The sequence below is a fragment of the Cricetulus griseus genome, chromosome 5, assembly GCF_003668045.3.
Source record: "Cricetulus griseus strain 17A/GY chromosome 5, alternate assembly CriGri-PICRH-1.0, whole genome shotgun sequence".
Lineage (NCBI taxonomy): Eukaryota > Metazoa > Chordata > Mammalia > Rodentia > Cricetidae > Cricetulus > Cricetulus griseus.
The window spans coordinates 66031347-66040451 of NC_048598.1; positions in this window are offsets into that span (position 1 = coordinate 66031347).

The following is a 9105-nucleotide window of genomic DNA, read 5'->3' on the forward strand; positions in this document are numbered from 1 at the left end:
ACAAAGAAATCAGGCACTAGGGAAAGATTTGGAGGTCTACAAAGATGACCCCAACTAACAATCTAAGCAACAGAGGAGAGGCTGCCTTAAATGCCCTCCCCTGATAATGAGATTGATGACTGACTTATATGCCATCCTATAGCCCTCATCCAGCAGGTGGTGGAAGTAGAAGCAGACACCCACAACTAATCACTGAACTGAACTGATATCCGGTTGCAGAGAAGAACGAATGATGAGCAAAAGGGTCCAGACCAGGCTAGTGAAACCCACAGAAACAGCTGACCTGAACATTGGGAAGCTCTTGGTTTCCAGACTGATAGCTGGGAAACCAGCATGGGACTGATGCAGACCCTAGGAATGTGAGTTTCAGTGCGGAGACCTCAGAAACCTACTGAGCCTCCTGCATAGCTCAGTACTTATTCCTGGCATAGGTGTGGACTTTGGGACCCAATCCACATACAGGAATACTCTGAGCCAAGACACATGGGGGTGGGCCTAGGCCCTATCCCAAAGGATATGATAGACTCTGATGACCCCCCATGGAAGGGCCCACCCTCCCTTGGGAGCAGAAAATGTATGTGATAGGGTTTCAGTTGTGGGGGTGGTTGAAGGGGAGGAGGGGAGGGAATGGGAACTGGGATAGACGTGTAAAACAATCTTGTTTCTAATTCAAATTTTTAAAAAAGTAATTAAAATTCATGTGGCTATTTAATATTGGAAACACTCACCTTATGTGTGTCTAAAGACCCTAATGTTTAACTAATGGAAATACATTTTACCAGTTCTGAATTAAAAACCAGAAAGCAGCTCTAGGGAGATGGTTAGGGAACTTGTTCTTGCAGAGGATCTAGGTTTGATTCCCAGTACCCACATGGGAGCTCACAGCCATCTATAATTTCAGTTCTAGGGAATTCTGAACTGTCTTCTGACCTCCCTTGGCACCAAGCATACACACAGTTCACAGAGAGCTATATTAGCAAACTAATAATACATATAATTTTAACAAAAACAGAAAGGATATATATATATATATATATATATATATATATATATATATATATATATATACTTTTCTTTCAAGTGATTTTTCTATAAATTAATTTCTCCTGATAAAATTATCAACAAATATCTGGGGCCAGAAATACAAAGTGTCACTATTTTTATCATGGACAAATAAATAAGTAAAACCATCTAAACACCCAATGTGGAAGACCCATTACATTAGTCATTTCTGCTATGAAAGTATCACAGTGATCATAGTCTTGGTAGTATTCTAGATTCTACATACATCCCTCATCATCTTACAAAAAGCAACTTAGGGGGAAAAGATGGGTTGGTTTTGTTGTTGTTCATTCTATTTTGGAGCAGTTTCACAATCTGAGGGGATGCAGACAATCATGGTGAAGAAGGCATGGTAGTAAATGTCATTATGGAGGAGGGCACACAGAGCTGCTGGTTTTTATAAGTCACCAAGCATGAATGGGTCCTGGGTCAAAGCCAGGGTAGCTATAGCCAATAAATCACATCCATGGATAGGTGGTAGTGGCATATGCCTGTTATTCCAGTATTCTAAAGCCAGAGGCAGGTGGATGGATCTCTATGAGTTCGAGGACAGACTGGTCTACAAAGCTAGGGCAGGATCCAAAGTTACAGTGAAACTCTATCTTGAATATATATATATATATATATATATATATATATATATATATATATATATATTGGCTAGGGCCCAAGTCCAAAATGCTGGATCATCTTAGGAAACAACCAAACAAACTCACCAGCTCGGGACAAAGTGTTGAAATACTTGAGCCTCTTGGGAATATTTCACATTCAGACTGGTCTTTAAAAAAAATTAAAATTACCTTCAGACTCTGTTTGTAGACTCCACAAACACTAATGTAGTTTTATAATTTTATCAATTTTAAATTATATACACTTATATACAAGGCATTAGATGTCATTGTGGCTTTTATTGTTTATATTTTATTTTTATTTATGTGTATAAGCAAATGATGCAATTGCTCCAGAGGCCCAGAAGGGGGCATCAGACCCCTGAAGCTGGAGGTGCAATTGATTACGAGCCAATTGACCTGGGTGATGAGAATTAGGCTCAGGTGTGCAAGAGCCATAGCGCTATTAACTACTAGGCCACCCTTCCAGCCCTTCACTGTGACATTTTTAAAGAGAGTATTCTTTAACAGATTCTCTTCCACTCTCATATCTCCATGTTTTTTTCTACCAATGATGTCTCTGACCTTGTAACCTTTCTGCAGCCTATTTTGCATGTTAGTCCTGCAGTATGTATCCTTTGTCTTGAGTTTCTTTAGCTTCTAAACATGCACCTTAGTGAGCAGGATTACAATTTATAGAGTTGTATCACCTATTCATTTATATGCCACTTCCTGAGTTATGTTCATGGAAAATTGCTAAGTCTACAGGTTGCAGAATTCTTCTAGGCTGTTTTAAGTTAGCAACTTCAAAAAATAAAGCATTAGAAATGATTTGCAAATTATATAGCAATTCCCAATCCTCCTCCAAGCCATTAGTTAATCCTCCTCCTGGAATCAGTATTATATTAAGTCCCCAGGATATTTCCAAATGGATTTGGTACATGAGAACAACCCCTTGGGATCTTGAAGTTGAGACTCAGTGCAAAGCAGTATTTATTAGACGTAAAGCTAGGGCTTCAAATTAGATACCTTTCTTTCCTGCCAGCAAGGGTTGTATAATCTTAAGTAACTTCATGGAAGGTTCTGAGTGTTCATTGGTCTCAATAAAAAAGAAAGGAGAACATCTCCCTCACAGGGCTGTTAGAAATGGTGAAAAATAAAGGTACATGTATGTATTCATGAGATGCCTGCTATGCCATAACTGGAAAGTTTCCAATTCTCTCTCTCTCTCTCTCTCTCTCTCTCTCTCTCTCTCTCTCTCTCTCTCTCTCTCTCTGGACCACTGTCAGAATGTATATATGTAATGATGAGGAGAGTGTGTACATACATGGTGTGTGTGCAGCTGTGGATGGTGGCCAGGGTTTGATTTTAAATGCCTCTCCCATTTACTCACCAGTTTATTTCTTGAGACAGCATTACTCATTGAAACTAAAGCTTACCAATCTAACAAGACTCACTGGGCAATGAGCTCTAGAGAGTCTCATCTATTCTATATTTTCATTGTAAGGGCTGGGCATGTAGATAGGTTCTACTATGCTCGTCTTTTACATAGCTGCTGGTATCTAAATTTGGGGGCTCACATGGCAAGCACTTCACTAACTGATCCACTCTCCCAAAAATGACTAAAACTCTCACTGTGTATCATGTGTGAGAAGCTGCAAAATGTTTGAGGAACATTTGAGAAGTTGGTGATTATACAGCTGGATACCATTTTACACAGATATAAGATGTAAATTCCCTAAGGTTTATAAAATGTCTTATCATATGTTACTTTTTAAAGATAATGAACATTGCAAGATATGTCTGGAGAAAGTTGAGTATGAGACATGGGTCTGTTGAGCAACTGTCACAAAACACAAAACCTGTCAGTTCCTGGCAGGTTACATATAAACACCTCACTGCAGCCTTGGCATGCATGTCACAAAAGCTGAGCTCCCTCCTTGCTGGTCTTTCTCCACCTCTCTATGTCATTTTTAATCATATGAAGTCCATCACAGCACTGAATTATACTCTGGATCACAGAGTGCAAAATAGAACATATAAAACACAGACAAACCCCACAAAGCCAAGCCAACATCTGTCACAGTGATGTCCATCTTTCCTTTAAACACTATTCTGTAAAGCATTTCTGTAAATTTTCACAGAAACTAGCCACTAGAGGCAGATTTCCAGGCACCATTTAGAGTACAGGTGATTTGAAGCACTTAGGCTACACACAAATGATAACTATTATTTTTATTAATTTTTATTTACATCAAAGACAATCTTATTTTATAAACCAATCCCAGTTTACTCTCCTTCCTGTCCTCCCATCCCTCCTGACCCCCTCTCCTCAGGGAGGGTGAGGCCTCCCATGGGGGATCATCAAAGCCCTCCCCAGTATATCTAAACTGAGAGATTATCCTTCCATAGGTAATGAGCCCCCAAAGCCCATTCCTGCACTGGGAATAAATAATGGTTCCACTTCCAGTGGCCCCATAGACTGCACAGGTCCCCCAACTGAAACCCACATTCAAGGAGCCTGGTTCAGTCCTATGCTGGTTTCACAGCTGTCAGCCTGGAGTCAGTGAACTCTCACTTGCTCAGGTCAGCTGGATAACTATTCTTATACATCTATTCAGTAGAGTGATTGTACTGAGAGTTATCAAAACAATAGTACTTTTAGTGAGAATGAATATGAAAACATCAGACAGGATACAAATATAGCCATAAAATGTTTTACAATGAAGGAATTATGATAGAGCTGTGCAAATATCTGGATAGTTGTTTTTGTTTTTTTTTTTCATGGCAATGGCCTTTTAGTGAGGGTGAGTTTAGAAGAAGGATTACTGAAAGCAAAATTTGCAACAGTTGTTTTGCCTTACAGTATTTTCCACATCAAATAAACTTTGTCACATTCTAGATTCAAAAAGAACATTCCAGAATTGCACATGAAAGAAAAACCTATGAGGCTGAGAGATAGCTCAGTGGTTAAGAATATGTATTTTATAGAGGACCTGAGTTGAATTCCCAGTGCCCATGTAGGGTGGCTAACAGTAATCTCTTCTGGCTTCCACCGGCACCTGAACTCACATGTACATAGCTCCACACATATGTTTATAAAAATTAAAGTTAGACTATAAACTATGGCTTGAAATAAATATAAAATTCCACAAAAATACTGAAAGCATTTAACAATGAGGAAAGTTAACAAAACAGTTCATACTTCAAAATGCAGGTAGTAGAAATTAGGATATAACTCATTTGACAGGAAGCTTGCGTATTGTGTACTCCACCCTTAACACGGCATAAGAACAGTTATGTTGGTACATGCCTGTAATTCCAACAGTCAAGAGAGGGAACCAAAAGGATCAGTTGTTTGGGGTCATAGTTGCCTACATAGTGAGTTGGAGGCTAGTCTAGGATACATACTAACCTGCCTAAAAGCACCCACAGATAGTCAGTGTCAGGAAACTTTCTGTGGTTTCCCTTTACTCTCTAACCCCATCCCCAAAGGATCACCAATACCTCCTCCAAACTTCCTTCCCCCAACTCATCTTTTTATCCCAGAATTCTAAGCCAGCCAGTGTTTCCTGTGAACACACCAGCTGAGCAGGTCAGGAAAACAGGCAACACACAGCATTTACATCCTTCAATAATCCAGAGAGGAAACACAATCCAATGAATGAAACAGTCACCCACCAAAGACAAATCCAGAAATCATCACACATGCCTATAATCATCCCAAATCCAGATGCCAGAATAAAAATTACAATTATAAAAATAACAACACAATCAATAACAGCCATTATAGTGTGTCTACGCTAGATCCAAATATTCTACCACAGCAGATCTGAATATTGCAACATAACAAATAAAGGACCTTAAAGTCAACTATATGAAGATGAAAGAGGTACTTAAAGAGGAACTTAATACATCTATTTAAAAAAATCCAGGAAAACACAAAGAATTAAATTAAGGAAAAGCTGTCCAAGACATGAAAATGGATATTAAAGTAATAAAAAAAACAAAAACTAAAGAATTCTGTAAATAAAAATTTAGGAAATGAAACAGGAATTACAGAGGCAAACTTCACCAACAGAATATAAGAGATGGAAGAGATAATACCAAGCATTAGAAATATGATAGAAGAAATGAATGCATCAGTCAAAGAAAATGTTAAATCTATAAAAAAAGAATAATAAGTATAGAAGAAGGAGAAGAAATGTAGATCAAAGGCTCAGAAAATATTTTCAACAAAATCACAGAAGGAAATTTTCCTAACCTAAAGGAGATGCTCATAAAGGTATAAGAAATATGCAGAACACTGAAATGATTGGACAAAAAAAAAGTCCCCTTGCCACATAATACCAAACACCAAACATATAAACACATAAAGGCAAACCTATTAGAATTACACCTGACTTCTCAATGATCACACTAAAAGCGAGAAAGACATGGACAGAAATGCTGTAGACACTAAGAGAACATAGATGCCAACCCAAACTGCTTTACCCAAAAATCTTCAATAATCACAGATGGAGAAAATAATCAATGGCCTCAATTCCCTCCAAAAGGACATAAATTAGCACAATGGATACAAAAATAAGAATCTTCCATCTGCCACATCTAATAAACATACCTCAACATCAAGGATAGACATTACCTCAGGATAAAGGATTTAAAAAGATATTCCAAACAATGGTCCTAAAAATCAAGCTGGTATATCCGTTTAATATCTAATAAAATAGACTTCAGATCAAAACTAATGAAAAGCGATAGGGAAAGGCACTACATATTCATCAAAGGAAAAATTCACCAAGATAGTGTTTAAATTCTTACTATCTGTGCCCCAAACACAAGAGCACCTACATTTGTAAAAGAATTCCTACTACAGCATGAATCATATACTTACCCTCACGTCCTGAGAGTGGGAGACTTTATTACCTCACTCTAACCAAAAGACAGATCATCCAGATAAAAACTAAACATAGAAATACTAGATCTAAGCTGGGCGTTGGTGGTGCAAGCCTTTAATCCCAGCACTCGGAAGCAGAGGCAGGAGGATCTCTATGAGTTCGAGGCCAGCCTATTCTCTAGAGAGAGTGCCAGGATAGGCTCCAAAGCTACACAGAGAAACTCTGTCTCAAAAAACAAAACAAAAATACTAGATCTAATATGCATTGTTAACCAAATGGATATAACAGGTATTTACAGAAATTTTCACCCCAAAACAAAAGAATATACCTTCTTCTCTACAACTCACGGAACTTTTTCAAAAATTGACCACATGTTTAGACACAAAGAAAGTTTCAAAGGTAAAAAAAATAAAATAAAAGAAGATTTAAGAAAAGTACTCATACATAATTTTATACAGGGGCTAGAAGTAGGAGGAAAATAGGAAAAAAGAAGGAAGGTGGAAAAAAATGAGAAAGATCATCTTCTTTGATGTTTTCCTTAAAATAATTCATAAATTCTCTTTATTACCAGTTTAAATTCCCTCAACCTTTTTATTTTGGAAGGCACCTGACAAAATGATACTATGGTTTATTTGGGAAAACTGTTTATATGTTACTATATAAAATAAATTTCAGAAAAGGATTGGTAAAGCAGTTTTGTCTTGCTAGATATTACAATATTTACTAATTAATAACTTGGTTTTATAAATTATTTGTCTTTTATGTGATAAAAGTAGCTCTTAAATTCTATATGTATGTTTTATACAGATTTCTAAAATTATTTTAAAGATGTAGTTGGTGAATAAAATAAATTTTAAAACATACATATCAGATGTTCCAGAAAGAATGTAAGAAGTTATCAAGTAATTACACAGCCAAAGCACTTCTGGTTTTCTAGGTTTTCTAGTGGGGAAAAGGTTTACAGAGACCATGTAACTCATTGGTTTTTCTTTTCTTCTTTTTTTTTTTTTTTGATTTACCCTCAGACAGCTCCCTAGTACTTTGAACTTATTTTCATAATAAATGTTATATTAACTATTGATTTCCTACTGAATAAAATTATTTTATATATTCTAGAAAAAATTGAAATAATTCCTTGCAATCTATCAGACGACCACAGATTAAAGCTAGATATCAACAATAGAAAATTTGCAAACTCATAGAAACTGAACAACTCTGTACTTAATAAAAAATGGGATGATACAGAAAGAAATTGAAAACTTTTGAGAATTCAGTGAAAATGAGTACACAGCACACCCAAACATATGGAACATAATGAATGTCATTTTAACAGGAAACTTCATAGCAACTACCTACCTACCTACCTTCCTACACACACACACACACACACACAGAGAGAGAGAGAGAGAGAGAGAGAGAGAGAGAGAGAGAGAGAGAGAGAGAGAGGAGAGAGAGACAGAGAGAGAGAGAAAGAAAGAGAGAGAGAGATCTCATACAAGCAACTTAACAGCAACACTTGAAAGATATAGAACAAAAATAAGTAATCACAATCAAGAGGAGTAGATGTCAATAAATAACCAAATTGAGTGCTGAAAACAATAAAAGAGAAATAAAAGAGAACAATACAAAGAATCAAGGAAAAAAGAGTAGGTTCTTTGAGAAAGTCAACAAGATAGATAAACCTTTATCTAAAGTAACTAAAAGGTAGAGAGAGAGCATATCCAAGCTAACAACATCAGAAACAAAAGGAGGACAAAAAACAGACAACAAGGATATACAGAGAATCATAAGGACATACTTTAAAAACCTGTACTCCACCAGATTGAAAAATCTTAAATAAATGGATAATTTCTTGATAAATACCACTTAACAAATTTAAATAAAGGACAAATAATTAAAACAGACCCATAACCCTAGTAAAATAGAGGCAGTCATTATAAGTCCCCCAACCCAAAAAAGCCAAGGGCTAGATGTTTTTTTAGCACAGATTCTACCAAACTTTCAAAGAAGAGTTAATGCCAATATTTCTCAAATTATTCCACAGAATATAAACACAAGAACATTACCCAATGCACCTTATAAGGCCACAGTCACCCTGATACCCAAACAACATAAAGATTCAACAAAGAAAGGGAATTACAGACCAATTTTCTTTATGAACATAGATGCAAAAATCCTCAGTAAAATACTTGCAAAATGAATCAAAGACCACATCTAAAAGATCATCCACACGATCAAGTAGATTTCATCCTAGAGATGCAGGGAAGGTTCAATATAAGAAAATTAGTAAATGTAATCCACCATAAAAACAAACTGAAAGATTTTTTAAAAGATCATCTCATTAGATTCAGAAAAGACCTTTGACAAAAATCCAACACCCCTTCATGATAAATGTCCCAAAGATATTAGGGAAACAAAGGGCATATTTGAACATAACAAAGCAATTTAATGTAAGCTTATAGCCAATATCAAATTAAATGGAGATAAAGTCAAAGCAATTCCTCTAAAATGAGAAAGAAGGCATCTTGACCACCTCA